This window comes from Pleurodeles waltl, chromosome 12, assembly GCF_031143425.1.
Source record: "Pleurodeles waltl isolate 20211129_DDA chromosome 12, aPleWal1.hap1.20221129, whole genome shotgun sequence".
NCBI classification, from domain to species: Eukaryota; Metazoa; Chordata; class Amphibia; order Caudata; family Salamandridae; genus Pleurodeles; species Pleurodeles waltl.
Window position 1 is genome coordinate 12,346,217 of NC_090451.1, and position 16,030 is coordinate 12,362,246.

Sequence of the window (16,030 nt, forward strand, 5' to 3'; positions counted from 1 at the left end):
GTGTGGAGAGAGCAGGCAGGGCTTGCTGCTGGGGCCTCAGGGTATAGATGGAGAGGAGTGAGTCTGCTCGTAACGTGTGGAGAGAGCAGGCAGGGCTTGCTGCTGTGGCCTCAGGGTATAGATGTTCAGGAGTGAGTCTGCTGGTAACGTGTGGAGAGAGCAGGCAGGGCTTGCTGCTGTGGCCTCAGGGTATAGATGGAAAGGAGTGAGTCTGCTGGTCACATGTGGAGAGAGCAGGCTGGGCTTGCTGCTGTGGCCTCAGGGAATAGATGGAGAGCTTCTGAAGAGGAGTGAGTCTGCTGGTAACATGTGGAGAGAGCAGACAGGGCTTGCTGCTGGGGCCTCAGGGTATAGATGGAGAGCTTATGAAGAGGAGTGAGTCTGCTGGTAACGTGTGGAGAGAGGAGGCAGGGCTTGCTGCTGGGGCCTCAGGGTATAGATGGAGAGCTTCTGAAGAGGAGTGAGTTTGCTGGTAACTTGTGGAGAGAGCAGAGAGGCCTTGCTGCTGGGGCTTCAGGGTATAGATGGAGAGGAGTGAGTCTGCTGGTAACGTGTGGAGAGAGCAGGCCGGGCTTGCTGCTGTGGTCTCAGGGAATAGATGGAGAGCTTCTGAAGAGGAGTGAGTCTGCTGGTAACCTGTGGAGAGAGCACGCAGGGCTTGCTGCTGGGGCCTCAGGGTATAGATGGAGAGGAATGAGTCTGCTGGTAACGTGCAGAGAGCAGGCAGGACTTGCTGCTGGGGCTTCAGGGTATAGACGGAGAGGAGTGAGTCTGCTGGTAACGTGTAGAGAGCAGGCAGGGCTTGCTGCTGTGGCCTCAGGGTATAGATGGAGAGGAGGGAGTCTGCTGGTAACGTGTGGAGAGAGCAGGCAGGGCTTGCTGCTGTGGCCTCAGGGTATAGATGGAAAGGAGTGAGTCTGCTGGTAACGTGTGGAGAGAGCAGGCAGGGCTTGCTGCTGTGGCCTCAGGGAATAGATGGAGAGCTTCTGAAGAGGAGTGAGTCTGCTCGTAACGTGTGGAGAGAGAAGGCAGGTCTTGCTGCTGGGGCCTCAGGGTATAGATGGATTGCTTCTGAAGAGGAGAGGAGTGAGTCTGCTGGTAACGTGTGGAGAGAGCAGGCAGGGCTTGCTGCTGGGGCCTCAGGTTATAGATGGAGAGCTTCTGAAGAGAAGTGAGTCTGCTGGTAACGTGTGGAGAGCAGGCAGGGCTTGCCGCTGTGGCCTCAGTGTATAGATGGAGAGCAGTGAGTCTGTTTGTAAAGTGTGGAGAGCAGGCAGGTCTTGCTGCTGTGGCCTCAGGGTATAAATGGAGAGCTTCTGAAGAGGAGTGAGTCTGCTGGTAACGTGTGGAGAGAGCACGCATGGCTTGCTGCTGGGGCCTCAGGGTATAGATGAAGAGGAATGAGTCTGCTGGTAACGTGCAGAGAGCAGGCAGGACTTGCTGCTGTGGCCTCAAGGTATAGATGGAGAGGATTGAGTCTGCTGGTAACGTGTGGAGAGCAGGCAGGGCTTGCTGCTGTGGCCTCAGGGTATAGATGGAGAAGAGTGAGTCTGCTGGTAACGTGTGGAGAGAGCAGACAGGGCTTGCTGTTGTGGCCTCAGGGTATAGATGGAAAGGAGTGAGTCTGCTGGTAACGTGTGGAGAGAGCAGGCAGGGCTTGCTGCTGTGGCCTCAGGGTATAGATGGAGAGGAGTGAGTCTGCTGGTAACGTGGGCAGAGAGCAGGCAGGGCTTGCTGCTGGGGCCTCAGGGTATAGATGGAGAGCTTCTGAAGAGGAGTGAGTCTGCTGGTAACCTGTGGAGAGAGGAGGCAGGGCTTGCTGCTGGGGCCTCAGGGTATAGATGGAGAGGAGTGGGTCTCCTGGTAACATGTGGAGAGAGCAGGCAGGCCTTGCTGCTGTGGCCTCAGGGTATAGATGAAGAGTAGTGACTCTGCTGGTAACATGCAGAGAGCAGGCAGGGTTTGCTTCTGTGGCCTCAGGGTATTAATGGAGAGCTTCTGAAGAGGAGTGAGCCTGCTGGTAACGTGCAGAGAGCAGGCAGGGCTTGCTGCTGTGGCCTCAGGGTATAGATGGAGAGCTTCTGAAGAGGAGTGAGTCTGCTGGTAACGTGTGGAGAGAAGAGGCAGGGCTTGCTCCTGTGGCTTCAGGGTATAGATGGAGAGGAGTGAGTCTGCTGGTAACGTGTGGAGAGAGCAGGCAGGGCTTGCTGCTGTGGCCTCAGTGTATAGATGGAGAGCTTCTGAAGAGGAGTGAGTCTGCTGGTAACGTGTGGAGAGAGCAGGCAGGGCTTGCTGCTGTGGCCTCAGGGTATAGATGGAGAGGATTGAGTCTGCTGGTAACGTGTGGAGAGGAGGCAGGGCTTGCTGCTGTGGCCTCAGGGTATAGATGGAGAGGAGTGAGTCTGGTGGTAACGTGTGCAGAGAGCAGGCAGGGCTTGCTGCTGGGGCCTCAGGCTATAGATGGAGAGCTTCTGAAGAGGAGTGAGTCTGCTGGTGACGTGTGCAGAGAGCAGGCAGGGCTTGCTGCTGGGGCCTCAGGGCTTAGATGGAGAGGAGTGAGTCTGCTGGTAACGTGCAGAGAGGAGGCAGGACTTGCTGCTGTGGCCTCAGGGTATAGATGGATAGGAGTGAGTCTGCTGGTAACGTGTGGAGAGAGCAGGCAGGGCTTGCTGCTGTGGCCTCAGGGAATAGATGGAGATCTTCTGAAGAGGAGTGAGTCTGCTGGTAACCTGTGGAGAGAGCAGGCAGGGCTTGCTGCTGGGGCCTCAGGGTATAGATGGAGAGGAATGAGTCTGCTGGTAACGTGCAGAGAGCAGGCAGGACTTGCTGCTGTGGCTTCAGGGTATAGACGGAGAGGAGTGAGTCTGCTGGTAACGTGTTGAGAGAGCAGGCAGGGCTTGCTGCTGTGGCCTCAAGGTATAGATGGAGAGCTTCTGAAGAGGAGTGAGTCTGATGGTAACGTGTGGAGGGAGCAGGCAGGGCTTGCTGCTGGGGCCTCATGTTATAGATGGAGAGCTTCTGAAGAGAAGTGAGTCTGCTGGTAACGTGTGGAGAGCAGGCAGGGCTTGCCGCTGTGGCCTCAGTGTATAGATGGAGAACAGTGAGTCTGTTTGTAAAGTGTGGAGAGCAGGCAGGGCTTGCTGCTGTGGCCTCAGGGTATAAATGGAGAGCTTCTGAAGAGGAGTGAGTCTGCTGGAAACGTGTGGAGAGAGCACGCAGGGCTTGCTGCTGGGGCCTCAGGGTATAGATGAAGAGGAATGAGTCTGCTGGTAACGTGCAGAGAGCAGGAAGGACTTGCTGCTGTGGCCTCAGGGTATAGATGGAGAGGAGTGAGTCTGCTGGTAACGTGTGGAGAGCAGGCAGGGCTTGCTGCTGTGGTCTCAGGGTATAGATGTTGAGGAGTGAGTCTGCTGGTAACGTGTGGAGAGAGCAGGCAGGGCTTGCTGCTGTGGCCTCAGGGTATAGATGGAAAGGAATGAGTCTGCTGGTAACGTGTGGAGAGAGCAGGCAGGGCTTGCTGCTGTGGCCTCAGGTTATAAATGGAGAGCTTCTGAAGAGGAGTGTGTCTGCTGGTAACGTGTGGAGAGCAGGCAGGGCTTGCTGCTGTGGCCTCAGCGTATAGATGGAGAGGAGTGAGTCTGCTGGTAACGTGTGGAGAGAGCAGGCAGGGCTTGCTGCTGTGGCCTCGGTATAGATGGAGAGGAGTGAGTCTGCTGGTAATGTGTGGAGAGAGGAGGCAGGGCTTGCTGCTGTGGCCTCAGGTTATAGATGGAAAGGAATGAGTCTGCTGGTAACGTGTGGAGAGCGCAGGCAGGGCTTGCTGCTGTGGCCTCAGGGAATAGATGGAGAGCTTCTGAAGAGGAGTGAGTCTGCTGGTAACCTGTGGAGAGAGCACGCAGGGCTTGCTGCTGGGGCCTCAGGGTATAGATGGAGAGGAATGAGTCTGCTGGTAACGTGCAGAGAGCAGGCAGGACTTGCTGCTGTGGCTTCAGGCTATAGACGGAGAGGAGTGAGTCTGCTGGTAACGTGTAGAGAGCAGGCAGGGCTTGCTGCTGTGGCCTCAGGGTATAGATGGAGAGCTTCTGAAGAGGAGTGAGTCTGCTGGTAACGTGTGGAGAGAGCAGGCAGGGCTTGCTCCTGTGGCTTCAGGGTATAGATGGAGAGGAGTGAGTCGGCTGGTAACGTGTGGAGAGAGCAGGCAGGGCTTGCTGCTGTGGCCTCAGTGTATAGATGGAGAGCTTCTGAAGAGGAGTGAGTCTGCTGGTAACGTGTGGAGAGGAGGCAGGGCTTGCTGCTGTGGCCTCAGGGTATAGATGGAGAGGATTGAGTCTGCTGGTAACGTGTGCAAAGAGCAGGCAGGGCTTGCTGCTGTGGCCTCAGGGAATAGATGGAGATCTTCTGAAGAGGAGTGAGTCTGCTGGTAACCTGTGGAGAGAGCAGGCAGGGCTTGCTGCTGGGGCCTCAGGGTATAGATGGAGAGGAATGAGTCTGCTGGTAACGTGCAGAGAGCAGGCAGGACTTGCTGCTGTGGCTTCAGGGTATAGACGGAGAGGAGTGAGTCTGCTGGTAACGTGTTGAGAGAGCAGGCAGGGCTTGCTGCTGTGGCCTCAAGGTATAGATGGAGAGCTTCTGAAGAGGAGTGAGTCTGATGGTAACGTGTGGAGGGAGCAGGCAGGGCTTGCTGCTGGGGCCTCATGTTATAGATGGAGAGCTTCTGAAGAGAAGTGAGTCTGCTGGTAACGTGTGGAGAGCAGGCAGGGCTTGCCGCTGTGGCCTCAGTGTATAGATGGAGAACAGTGAGTCTGTTTGTAAAGTGTGGAGAGCAGGCAGGGCTTGCTGCTGTGGCCTCAGGGTATAAATGGAGAGCTTCTGAGGAGGAGTGAGTCTGCTGGAAACGTGTGGAGAGAGCACGCAGGGCTTGCTGCTGGGGCCTCAGGGTATAGATGAAGAGGAATGAGTCTGCTGGTAACGTGCAGAGAGCAGGAAGGACTTGCTGCTGTGGCCTCAGGGTATAGATGGAGAGGAGTGAGTCTGCTGGTAACGTGTGGAGAGCAGGCAGGGCTTGCTGCTGTGGTCTCAGGGTATAGATGTTGAGGAGTGAGTCTGCTGGTAACGTGTGGAGAGAGCAGGCAGGGCTTGCTGCTGTGGCCTCAGGGTATAGATGGAAAGGAATGAGTCTGCTGGTAACGTGTGGAGAGAGCAGGCAGGGCTTGCTGCTGTGGCCTCAGGTTATAAATGGAGAGCTTCTGAAGAGGAGTGTGTCTGCTGGTAACGTGTGGAGAGCAGGCAGGGCTTGCTGCTGTGGCCTCAGCGTATAGATGGAGAGGAGTGAGTCTGCTGGTAACGTGTGGAGAGAGCAGGCAGGGCTTGCTGCTGTGGCCTCGGTATAGATGGAGAGGAGTGAGTCTGCTGGTAATGTGTGGAGAGAGGAGGCAGGGCTTGCTGCTGTGGCCTCAGGTTATAGATGGAAAGGAATGAGTCTGCTGGTAACGTGTGGAGAGCGCAGGCAGGGCTTGCTGCTGTGGCCTCAGGGAATAGATGGAGAGCTTCTGAAGAGGAGTGAGTCTGCTGGTAACCTGTGGAGAGAGCACGCAGGGCTTGCTGCTGGGGCCTCAGGGTATAGATGGAGAGGAATGAGTCTGCTGGTAACGTGCAGAGAGCAGGCAGGACTTGCTGCTGTGGCTTCAGGCTATAGACGGAGAGGAGTGAGTCTGCTGGTAACGTGTAGAGAGCAGGCAGGGCTTGCTGCTGTGGCCTCAGGGTATAGATGGAGAGCTTCTGAAGAGGAGTGAGTCTGCTGGTAACGTGTGGAGAGAGCAGGCAGGGCTTGCTCCTGTGGCTTCAGGGTATAGATGGAGAGGAGTGAGTCGGCTGGTAACGTGTGGAGAGAGCAGGCAGGGCTTGCTGCTGTGGCCTCAGTGTATAGATGGAGAGCTTCTGAAGAGGAGTGAGTCTGCTGGTAACGTGTGGAGAGGAGGCAGGGCTTGCTGCTGTGGCCTCAGGGTATAGATGGAGAGGATTGAGTCTGCTGGTAACGTGTGCAAAGAGCAGGCAGGGCTTGCTGCAGGGGCCTCAGGGTATAGATGGAGAGCTTCTGAAGAGGAATGAGTCTGCTGGTGACGTGTGCAGAGAGCAGGCAGGGATTGCTGCTGTGGCCTCAGGGTATAGATGGAGAGGAGTGAGACTGCTGGTAACGTGCAGAGAGCAGGCAGAACTTGCTGCTGTGGCCTCAGGGTATAGATGGAGAGCTTCTGAAGAGGAGTGAGTCTGCTGGTAACGTGTGGAGAGAGCAGGCAGGGCTTGCTGCTGTGCCCTCAGGGTATAGATGGAGAGGAGTGAGTCTGCTGGTAACGTGTGGAGAGGAGGCAGGGCTTGCTGCTGTGGCCTCAGGGTATATATGGAGAGCTTTTGAAGAGGAGTGAGCCTGCTGGTAACGTGTGGAGAGAGCAGGCAGGGCTTGCTGTTGGGGCCTCAGGGTCTAGATGGAGAGGACTGAGTCTGCTGGTAACGTGTGGACAGACCAGGCAGGGCTTGCTGCTGTCGCCTCAGGGTATAGATGGAGAGGAGTGAGTCTGCTGGTAACGTGTGGAGAGAGACGGCAGGGCTTGCTGTTGGGGCCTCAGGGTATACATGGAGAGGCGTGAGTCTGCTGGTAAGGTGCAGAGAGCAGGCAGGGCTTGCTGCTGTGGCCTCAGGGTATAGATGGAGAGGAGTGAGTCTGCTGGTAACGTGTGGAGAGAGCAGGCAGGGCTTGCTGCTGGGGCCTCATGGTATAGATGGAGAGGAGTGAGTCTGCTAGTAATGTGCAGAGAGCAGGCAGGGCTTGCTGCTGTGGCCTCAGGGTATAGATGGAGAGCTTCTGAAGAGGAGTGAGTCTGCTGGTAACGTGTGGAGAGAGCAGGCAGGGCTTGCTGCTGTGCCCTCAGGGTATAGATGGAGAGGAGTGAGTCTGCTGGTAACGTGTGGAGAGGAGGCAGGGCTTGCTGCTGTGGCCTCAGGGTATATATGGAGAGCTTTTGAAGAGGAGTGAGCCTGCTGGTAACGTGTGGAGAGAGCAGGCAGGGCTTGCTGCTGTGGCCTCAGGGTATAGATGGAAAGGAATGAGTCTGCTGGTAACGTGTGGAGAGAGCAGGCAGGGCTTGCTGCTGTGGCCTCAGGTTATAAATGGAGAGCTTCTGAAGAGGAGTGTGTCTGCTGGTAACGTGTGGAGAGCAGGCAGGGCTTGCTGCTGTGGCCTCAGCGTATAGATGGAGAGGAGTGAGTCTGCTGGTAACGTGTGGAGAGAGCAGGCAGGGCTTGCTGCTGTGGCCTCGGTATAGATGGAGAGGAGTGAGTCTGCTGGTAATGTGTGGAGAGAGGAGGCAGGGCTTGCTGCTGTGGCCTCAGGTTATAGATGGAAAGGAATGAGTCTGCTGGTAACGTGTGGAGAGCGCAGGCAGGGCTTGCTGCTGTGGCCTCAGGGAATAGATGGAGAGCTTCTGAAGAGGAGTGAGTCTGCTGGTAACCTGTGGAGAGAGCACGCAGGGCTTGCTGCTGGGGCCTCAGGGTATAGATGGAGAGGAATGAGTCTGCTGGTAACGTGCAGAGAGCAGGCAGGACTTGCTGCTGTGGCTTCAGGCTATAGACGGAGAGGAGTGAGTCTGCTGGTAACGTGTAGAGAGCAGGCAGGGCTTGCTGCTGTGGCCTCAGGGTATAGATGGAGAGCTTCTGAAGAGGAGTGAGTCTGCTGGTAACGTGTGGAGAGAGCAGGCAGGGCTTGCTCCTGTGGCTTCAGGGTATAGATGGAGAGGAGTGAGTCGGCTGGTAACGTGTGGAGAGAGCAGGCAGGGCTTGCTGCTGTGGCCTCAGTGTATAGATGGAGAGCTTCTGAAGAGGAGTGAGTCTGCTGGTAACGTGTGGAGAGGAGGCAGGGCTTGCTGCTGTGGCCTCAGGGTATAGATGGAGAGGATTGAGTCTGCTGGTAACGTGTGCAAAGAGCAGGCAGGGCTTGCTGCAGGGGCCTCAGGGTATAGATGGAGAGCTTCTGAAGAGGAATGAGTCTGCTGGTGACGTGTGCAGAGAGCAGGCAGGGATTGCTGCTGTGGCCTCAGGGTATAGATGGAGAGGAGTGAGACTGCTGGTAACGTGCAGAGAGCAGGCAGAACTTGCTGCTGTGGCCTCAGGGTATAGATGGAGAGCTTCTGAAGAGGAGTGAGTCTGCTGGTAACGTGTGGAGAGAGCAGGCAGGGCTTGCTGCTGTGCCCTCAGGGTATAGATGGAGAGGAGTGAGTCTGCTGGTAACGTGTGGAGAGGAGGCAGGGCTTGCTGCTGTGGCCTCAGGGTATATATGGAGAGCTTTTGAAGAGGAGTGAGCCTGCTGGTAACGTGTGGAGAGAGCAGGCAGGGCTTGCTGTTGGGGCCTCAGGGTCTAGATGGAGAGGACTGAGTCTGCTGGTAACGTGTGGACAGACCAGGCAGGGCTTGCTGCTGTCGCCTCAGGGTATAGATGGAGAGGAGTGAGTCTGCTGGTAACGTGTGGAGAGAGACGGCAGGGCTTGCTGTTGGGGCCTCAGGGTATACATGGAGAGGCGTGAGTCTGCTGGTAAGGTGCAGAGAGCAGGCAGGGCTTGCTGCTGTGGCCTCAGGGTATAGATGGAGAGGAGTGAGTCTGCTGGTAACGTGTGGAGAGAGCAGGCAGGGCTTGCTGCTGGGGCCTCATGGTATAGATGGAGAGGAGTGAGTCTGCTAGTAATGTGCAGAGAGCAGGCAGGGCTTGCTGCTGTGGCCTCAGGGTATAGATGGAGAGCTTCTGAAGAGGAGTGAGTCTGCTGGTAACGTGTGGAGAGAGCAGGCAGGGCTTGCTGCTGTGCCCTCAGGGTATAGATGGAGAGGAGTGAGTCTGCTGGTAACGTGTGGAGAGGAGGCAGGGCTTGCTGCTGTGGCCTCAGGGTATATATGGAGAGCTTTTGAAGAGGAGTGAGCCTGCTGGTAACGTGTGGAGAGAGCAGGCAGGGCTTGCTGTTGGGGCCTCAGGGTCTAGATGGAGAGGACTGAGTCTGCTGGTAACGTGTGGACAGACCAGGCAGGGCTTGCTGCTGTCGCCTCAGGGTATAGATGGAGAGGAGTGAGTCTGCTGGTAACGTGTGGAGAGAGACGGCAGGGCTTGCTGTTGGGGCCTCAGGGTATACATGGAGAGGCGTGAGTCTGCTGGTAAGGTGCAGAGAGCAGGCAGGGCTTGCTGCTGTGGCCTCAGGGTATAGATGGAGAGGAGTGAGTCTGCTGGTAACGTGTGGAGAGAGCAGGCAGGGCTTGCTGCTGGGGCCTCATGGTATAGATGGAGAGGAGTGAGTCTGCTAGTAATGTGCAGAGAGCAGGCAGGGCTTGCTGCTGTGGCCTCAGGGTATAGATGGAGAGCTTCTGAAGAGTGAGTCTGCTGGAAACGTGTGGAGAGAGCAGGCAGGGCTTGCTGCTGGGGCCTCAGGGTATAGATGGAGAGGAGTGAGTCTGCTCGTAACGTGTGGAGAGAGCAGGCAGGGCTTGCTGCTGTGGCCTCAGGGTATAGATGTTGAGGAGTGAGTCTGCTGGTAACGTGTGGAGAGAGCAGGCAGGGCTTGCTGCTGTGGCCTCAGGGTATAGATGGAAAGGAGTGAGTCTGCTGGTCACGTGTGGAGAGAGCAGGCTGGGCTTGCTGCTGTGGCCTCAGGGAATAGATGGAGAGCTTCTGAAGAGGAGTGAGTCTGCTGGTAACATGTGGAGAGAGCAGACAGGGCTTGCTGCTGGGGCCTCAGGGTATAGATGGAGAGCTTATGAAGAGGAGTGAGTCTGCTGGTAACGTGTGGAGAGAGGAGGCAGGGCTTGCTGCTGGGGCCTCAGGGTATAGATGGAGAGCTTCTGAAGAGGAGTGAGTTTGCTGGTAACTTGTGGAGAGAGCAGAGAGGCCTTGCTGCTGGGGCTTCAGGGTATAGATGGAGAGGAGTGAGTCTGCTGGTAACGTGCGCAGAGAGCAGGCAGGGCTTCCTGCTGGGGCCTCAGGGTATAGATGGAAAGGAGTGAGTCTGCTGGTCACGTGTGGAGAGGAGGCAGGGCTTGCTGCTGTGGCCTCAGGGTATATATGGAGAGCTTTTGAAGAGGAGTGAGCCTGCTGGTAACGTGTGGAGAGAGCAGGCAGGGCTTGCTGTTGGGGCCTCAGGGTCTAGATGGAGAGGACTGAGTCTGCTGGTAACGTGTGGACAGACCAGGCAGGGCTTGCTGCTGTCGCCTCAGGGTATAGATGGAGAGGAGTGAGTCTGCTGGTAACGTGTGGAGAGAGACGGCAGGGCTTGCTGTTGGGGCCTCAGGGTATACATGGAGAGGCGTGAGTCTGCTGGTAAGGTGCAGAGAGCAGGCAGGGCTTGCTGCTGCGCCTCAGGGTATAGATGGAGAGGAGTGAGTCTGCTGGAAACGTGTGGAGAGAGCAGGCAGGGCTTGCTGCTGGGGCCTCAGGGTATAGATGGAGAGGAGTGAGTCTGCTCGTAACGTGTGGAGAGAGCAGGCAGGGCTTGCTGCTGTGGCCTCAGGGTATAGATGTTGAGGAGTGAGTCTGCTGGTAACGTGTGGAGAGAGCAGGCAGGGCTTGCTGCTGTGGCCTCAGGGTATAGATGGAAAGGAGTGAGTCTGCTGGTCACGTGTGGAGAGAGCAGGCTGGGCTTGCTGCTGTGGCCTCAGGGAATAGATGGAGAGCTTCTGAAGAGGAGTGAGTCTGCTGGTAACATGTGGAGAGAGCAGACAGGGCTTGCTGCTGGGGCCTCAGGGTATAGATGGAGAGCTTATGAAGAGGAGTGAGTCTGCTGGTAACGTGTGGAGAGAGCAGGCAGGGCTTGCTGCTGCGGCTTCAGGGTATAGATGGAGAGGAGTGAGTCTGCTGGTAACGTGCGCAGAGAGCAGGCAGGGCTTCCTGCTGGGGCCTCAGGGTATAGATGGAAAGGAGTGAGTCTGCTGGTCACGTGTGGAGAGAGCAGGCTGGGCTTGCTGCTGTGGCCTCAGGGAATAGATGGAGAGCTTCTGAAGAGGAGTGAGTCTGCTGGTAACGTGTGGAGAGATCAGGCAGGGATTGCTGCTGTGGCCTCAGGGTATATATGGAGAGCTTTTGAAGAGGAGTGAGCCTGCTGGTAACGTGTGGAGAGAGCAGGCAGGGCTTGCTGTTGGGGCCTCAGGGTATAGATGGAGAGGAGTGAGTCTGCTGGTAACGTGTGGAGAGAGCAGACAGGGCTTGCTGCTGTCGCCTTAGGGTATAGATGGAGAGGAGTGAGTCTGCTGGTAACGTGTGGAGAGAGCCGACAGGGCTTGCTGTTGGGGCCTCAGGGTATACATGGAGAGGCGTGAGTCTGCTGGTAAGGTGCAGAGAGCAGGCAGGGCTTGCTGCTGTGGCCTCAGGGTATAGATGGAGAGGAGTGAGTCTACTGGTAACGTGTGGAGAGAGCAGGCAGGGCTTGCTGCTGGGGCCTCAGGGTATAGATGGAGAGGAGTGAGTCTGCTAGTAATGTGCAGAGAGCAGGCAGGGCTTGCTTCTGTGGCCTCAAGGTATAGATGGAGAGCTTCTGAAGAGTGATTCTGCTGATAACGTGTGGAGAGAGCAGGCAGGGCTTGCTGCTGGGGCCTCAGGGTATAGATGGAGAGGAGTGAGTCTGCTGGTAACGTGTGGAGAGAGCAGGCAGGGCTTGCTGCTGTGGCCTCAGGGTATAGATGGAGAGGAGTGAGTCTGCTTGTAACGTGTGGAGAGAGCAGACAGGGCTTGCTGCTGTGGCCTCAGGGTATAGATGGAAAGGAATGAGTCTGCTGGTAACGTGTGGAGAGAGCAGGCAGGGCTTGCTGCTCGGGCCTCAGGGTATAGATGGAGAGGAATGAGTCTGCTGGTAACGTGCAGAGAGCAGGCAGGACTTGGTTCTGTGGCCTCAGGGTATAAATGGAGAGCTTGTGAAGAGGAGTGTGTCTGCGTGTGACGTGTGGAGAGAGCAGGCAGGGCTTGCAGCTGTGGCCTCGGGGTATAGATGGAGAGCTTCTGAAGAGGAGTGAGTCTGCTGGTAACGTGTGGAGAGAGCAGGCAGGCCTTGCTGCTGTGGCCTCAGGGTATAGCTGAAGAGTAGTGACTCTGCTGGTAACGTGCAGAGAGCAGGCAGGGTTTGCTTCTGTGGCCTCAGGGTATTAATGGAGAGCTTCTGAAGAGGAGTGAGCCTGCTGGTAACGTGCAGAGAGCAGGCAGGGCATGCTGCTGTGGCCTCAGGGTATAGATGGAGAGCTTCTGAAGAGGATTGAGTCTCCTGGAAACGTGTGGAGAGATCAGGCAGGGCTTGCTCCTGTGGCTTCAGGGTATAGATGGAGAGGAGTGAGTCTGCTGGTAACGTGTGGAGAGAGCAGGCAGGGCTTGCTGCTGTGGCCTCAGTGTATAGATGGAGAGCTTCTGAAGAGGAGTGAGTCTGCTGGTAACGTGTGGAGAGAGCAGGCAGAGCTTGCTGCTGTGGCCTCAGGGTATAGCTGGAGAGGAGTGAGTCTGCTGGTAACGTGTGGAGAGGCGGCAGGGCTTGCTGCTGTGGCCTCGGTATAGATGGAGAGGAGTGAGTCTGCTGGTAACGTGTGCAGAGAGGAGGCAGGGCTTGCTGCTGGGGCCTCAGGGTATAGATAGAGAGCTTCAGAAGAGGAGTGAGTCTGCTGGTGACGTGTGCAGAGAGCAGGCAGGGCTTGCTGCTGGGGCCTCAGGGTTTAGATGGAGAGGAGTGAGACTGCTGGTAACGTGCAGAGACCAGGCAGGACTTGCTGCTGTGGCCTCAGGGTATAGATGGAGAGCTTCTGAAGAGGAGTGAGTCTGCTGGTAACGTGTGGAGAGAGCAGGCAGGGCTTGCTGCTGTCGCCTCAGGGTATAGATGGAGAGGAGTGAGTCTGCTGGTAACGTGTGGAGAGGAGGCAGGGCTTGCTGTTGGGGCCTCAGGGTATACATGGAGAGGCGTGAGTCTGCTGGTAAGGTGCAGAGAGCAGGCAGGGCTTGCTGCTGGGGCCTCAGGGTATAGATGGAGAGGAGTGAGTCTGCTGGTAAGGTGCAGAGAGAAGGCAGGGATTGCTGCTGGGGCCTCAGGGTATAGATGGAGAGGAGTGAGTCTGCTGGTTATGTGCAGAGAGCAGGCAGGGCTTGCTGCTGTGGCCTCAGGGTATAGATGGAGAGCTTCTGAAGAGTGAGTCTGCTGGTAACGTGTGGAGAGAGCAGGCAGGGCTTGCTCCTGTGGCCTCAGGGTATAGATGGAGAAGAGTGAGTCTGCTGGTAACGTGTGGAGAGCAGGCAGGGCTTGCTGATGTGACCTCAGGGTATAGATGGACAGGAGTGAGTCTGCTGGTAACGTGTGGAGAGAGCAGGCAGGGCTTGCTGTTGTGGACTCAGGGTGTAGATGGAAAGGAGTGAGTCTGCTGGTAACGTGTGGAGAGAGTAGACAGGGCTTGCTGCTGTGGCCTCAGGGAATAGATGGAGAGCTTCTGAAGAGGATTGAGTCTGTTGGTAACGTGTGGAGAGAGCAGGCAGGGCTTACTGCTGGGGCCTCAGGGAATAGATGGAGAGCTTCTGAAGAGGAGTGAGTCTGCTGGTAACGTGTGGAGAGAGCAGGCAGGGCTTGCTGCTGGGGCTTCAGGGTAGAGATGGAGAGGAGTGAGTCTGCTGTTAAAGTGTGGAGAGAGCAGGCAGGGCTTGCTGCTGTGGCCTCAGTGTATAGATGGAGAGCTTCTGAAGAGTGAGCCTGCTGGTAACGTGTGGAGAGAGCAGGCAGGGCTTGCTCCTGTGGCCTCAGGGTATAGATGAAGAGGAGTGAGTCTTCTGGTAACATGTGTAGAGAGCAGGCAGGGCTTGCTGCTGTGGCCTCAGGGTATAGATGGAGAGGAGTGAGGCTGCTGGTAACGTGCAGAGAGCAGGCAGAGCTTGCTGCTGTGGCCTCAGGGTATAGATGAAGAGGAGTGAGTCTTCTGGTAACATGTGTAGAGAGCAGGTAGGGCTTGCTGCTGTGGCCTCAGGGTATAGATGGAGAGGAGTGAATCTGCTGGTAACGTGTGGAGAGAGCAGACAGGGCTTGCTGCTGTGGCCTCAGGGTATAGATGGAGAGCTTCTGAAGAGGAGTGAGTCTGCTGGTAACGTGCAGATAGCACTCAGGGCTTGCTACTTGGGCCTCAGGGTATAGACGGAGAGGAGTGAGTCTGCTGGTAACGTCTGTAGAGAGCAGGCAGGGCATGCTGCTGGGGCCCCAGGGTATAGATAGAGAGGAGTGAGCCTGCTGGTAACGTGTGGAGAGAGCAGGCAGGGCTTGCTGCTGTGGCCTCAGGGCATATATGGAGAGGAGTGAGTCTGCTGGTAACGTGTGGAGAGAGCATGCAGGGCTTGCTGCTGGGGCCTCAGGGTATAGATGGAGAGGAGTGAGTCTGCTGGTAATGTGCAGAGAGCAGGCAGGGCTTCCTGCTGGGGCCTCAGGGTATAGATGGAGAGCTTCTGAAGAGGAGTGAGTCTGCTGGTAACGTGTGGAGAGCAGACAGGGCTTGCTGCGGTGGCCTCAGTGTATAGATGGAGAGCTTCTGAAGAGGAGTGAGTCCGCTGGTAACGTGTGGAGAGAGCACGCAGGGCTTGTTGCTGGGGCTTCAGGGTATAGATGGAGAGGAGAGAGTCTGCTGGTAACGTGCAGAAAGCAGGCAGGGCTTGCTGCTGTGGTCTCAGGGGATAGATGATGAGGAGTGAGTCTGCTGGTAACGTGTGGAGAGAGCAGGCAGGGCTTGCTGCTTTGGCCTCAGGGGATAGATGAAGAGGAGTGATCCTGCTGGTAACCTGCAGAGAGCAGGCAGGGCTTGCTGCTGTGTCCTCAGGGTACAGATGGAGAGGAGTGAGTCTGCTGGTAACGTGTGGAGAGAGCAGGCAGGGCTTGCTGCTGTGGCCTCAGGGTATAGAAGGAGAGGAGTAAGTCTGATGGTAACGTGTGGAGAGAGCAGGCAGGGCTTGCTGCTGTGGCCTTAGGATATAGATGGAAAGGAGTGAGTCTGCTGGTAACTTGTGGAGAGAGCAGGCAGGGCTTGCTGCTGTGGCCTCAGGGACTAGATGGAGAGCTTCTGAAGAGGAGTGAGGCTGCTGGTAACGTGTGGGGAGAGCAGACAGGCCTTGCAGCTGTGGCCTCAGGGTATAGATGGAGAGGAGTGAGTCTGCTGGTAACATGCAGAGAGCAGGCAGGGCTTGCTGCTGGGGCTTCAGGGTATAGATGGAGAGCTTCTGAAGAGGAGTGAGTCTGCTGGTAAGGTGCAGAGAGCAGGCAGGGCTTGCTGCTGTGGCCTCAGGGTATAGATGGAGAGGAGTGAGTCTGCTGGAAAGGTGCAGAGAGCAGGCAGGGCTTGCAGCTGTGGCCTCAGGGTATAGATGGAGAGCTTCTGAAGAGGAGCGAGTCTGCTGGTAACATGTGGAGAGAGCAAGCAGAGGTTGCTGCTGTGGCCTCAGGGTATAGATGGAAAGGAGTGAGTCTGCTGATAACGTGCAAAGAGCAGGCAGGGCTTGCTGCTGGGGCCTCTGGGTATAGATGTAGAGGAGTAAGCCTGCTGATAACGTCTGGAGAGAGCAGGCAGAGCTTGCTGCTGGGGCTTCAGGGTATAGATGGAGAGGAGAGAGTCTGCTGGTAACGTGCAGAGAGCAGGCAGGTCTTGCTGCTGTGGTCTCAGGGGATAAATGAAGAGGAGTGAGTCTCCTGGTAACGTGTGGAGAGAACAGGCAGGGCTTGCTGCTGTGGCCTCAGGGGATAGATGAAGAGGAGTGAGTCTGCTGGTAACGTGTGGAGAGAGCAGGCAGGGCTTGCTGCTGGGGCATCAGGGTATAGATGGAGAGGAGTGAGTCTGCTGGTAACGTGCAGAGAGCAGGCAGGGCTTGCTGCTGTGGCCTCAGGGATTAGATGGAGAGCTTCTGAAGAGGAGTGAGTCTGCTGGTAACGTGTGGCGAGAGCAGGCAGGGCTTGCTGCTGGGGCCTCAGGGTATATATGGAGAGGAGTGAGTCTGCTGGTAACATGTGGAGAGAAC

General features: G+C 56.5%; 1 protein-coding gene across 3 annotated transcripts in view; it reads right to left on the reverse strand.

Annotated features, from left to right (window-relative positions):
* Positions 1-16,030, reverse strand: part of APC2 (APC regulator of WNT signaling pathway 2) — a 557,471-nt gene that overhangs the window by 136,011 nt on the left and 405,430 nt on the right. The window lies entirely within an intron of this gene.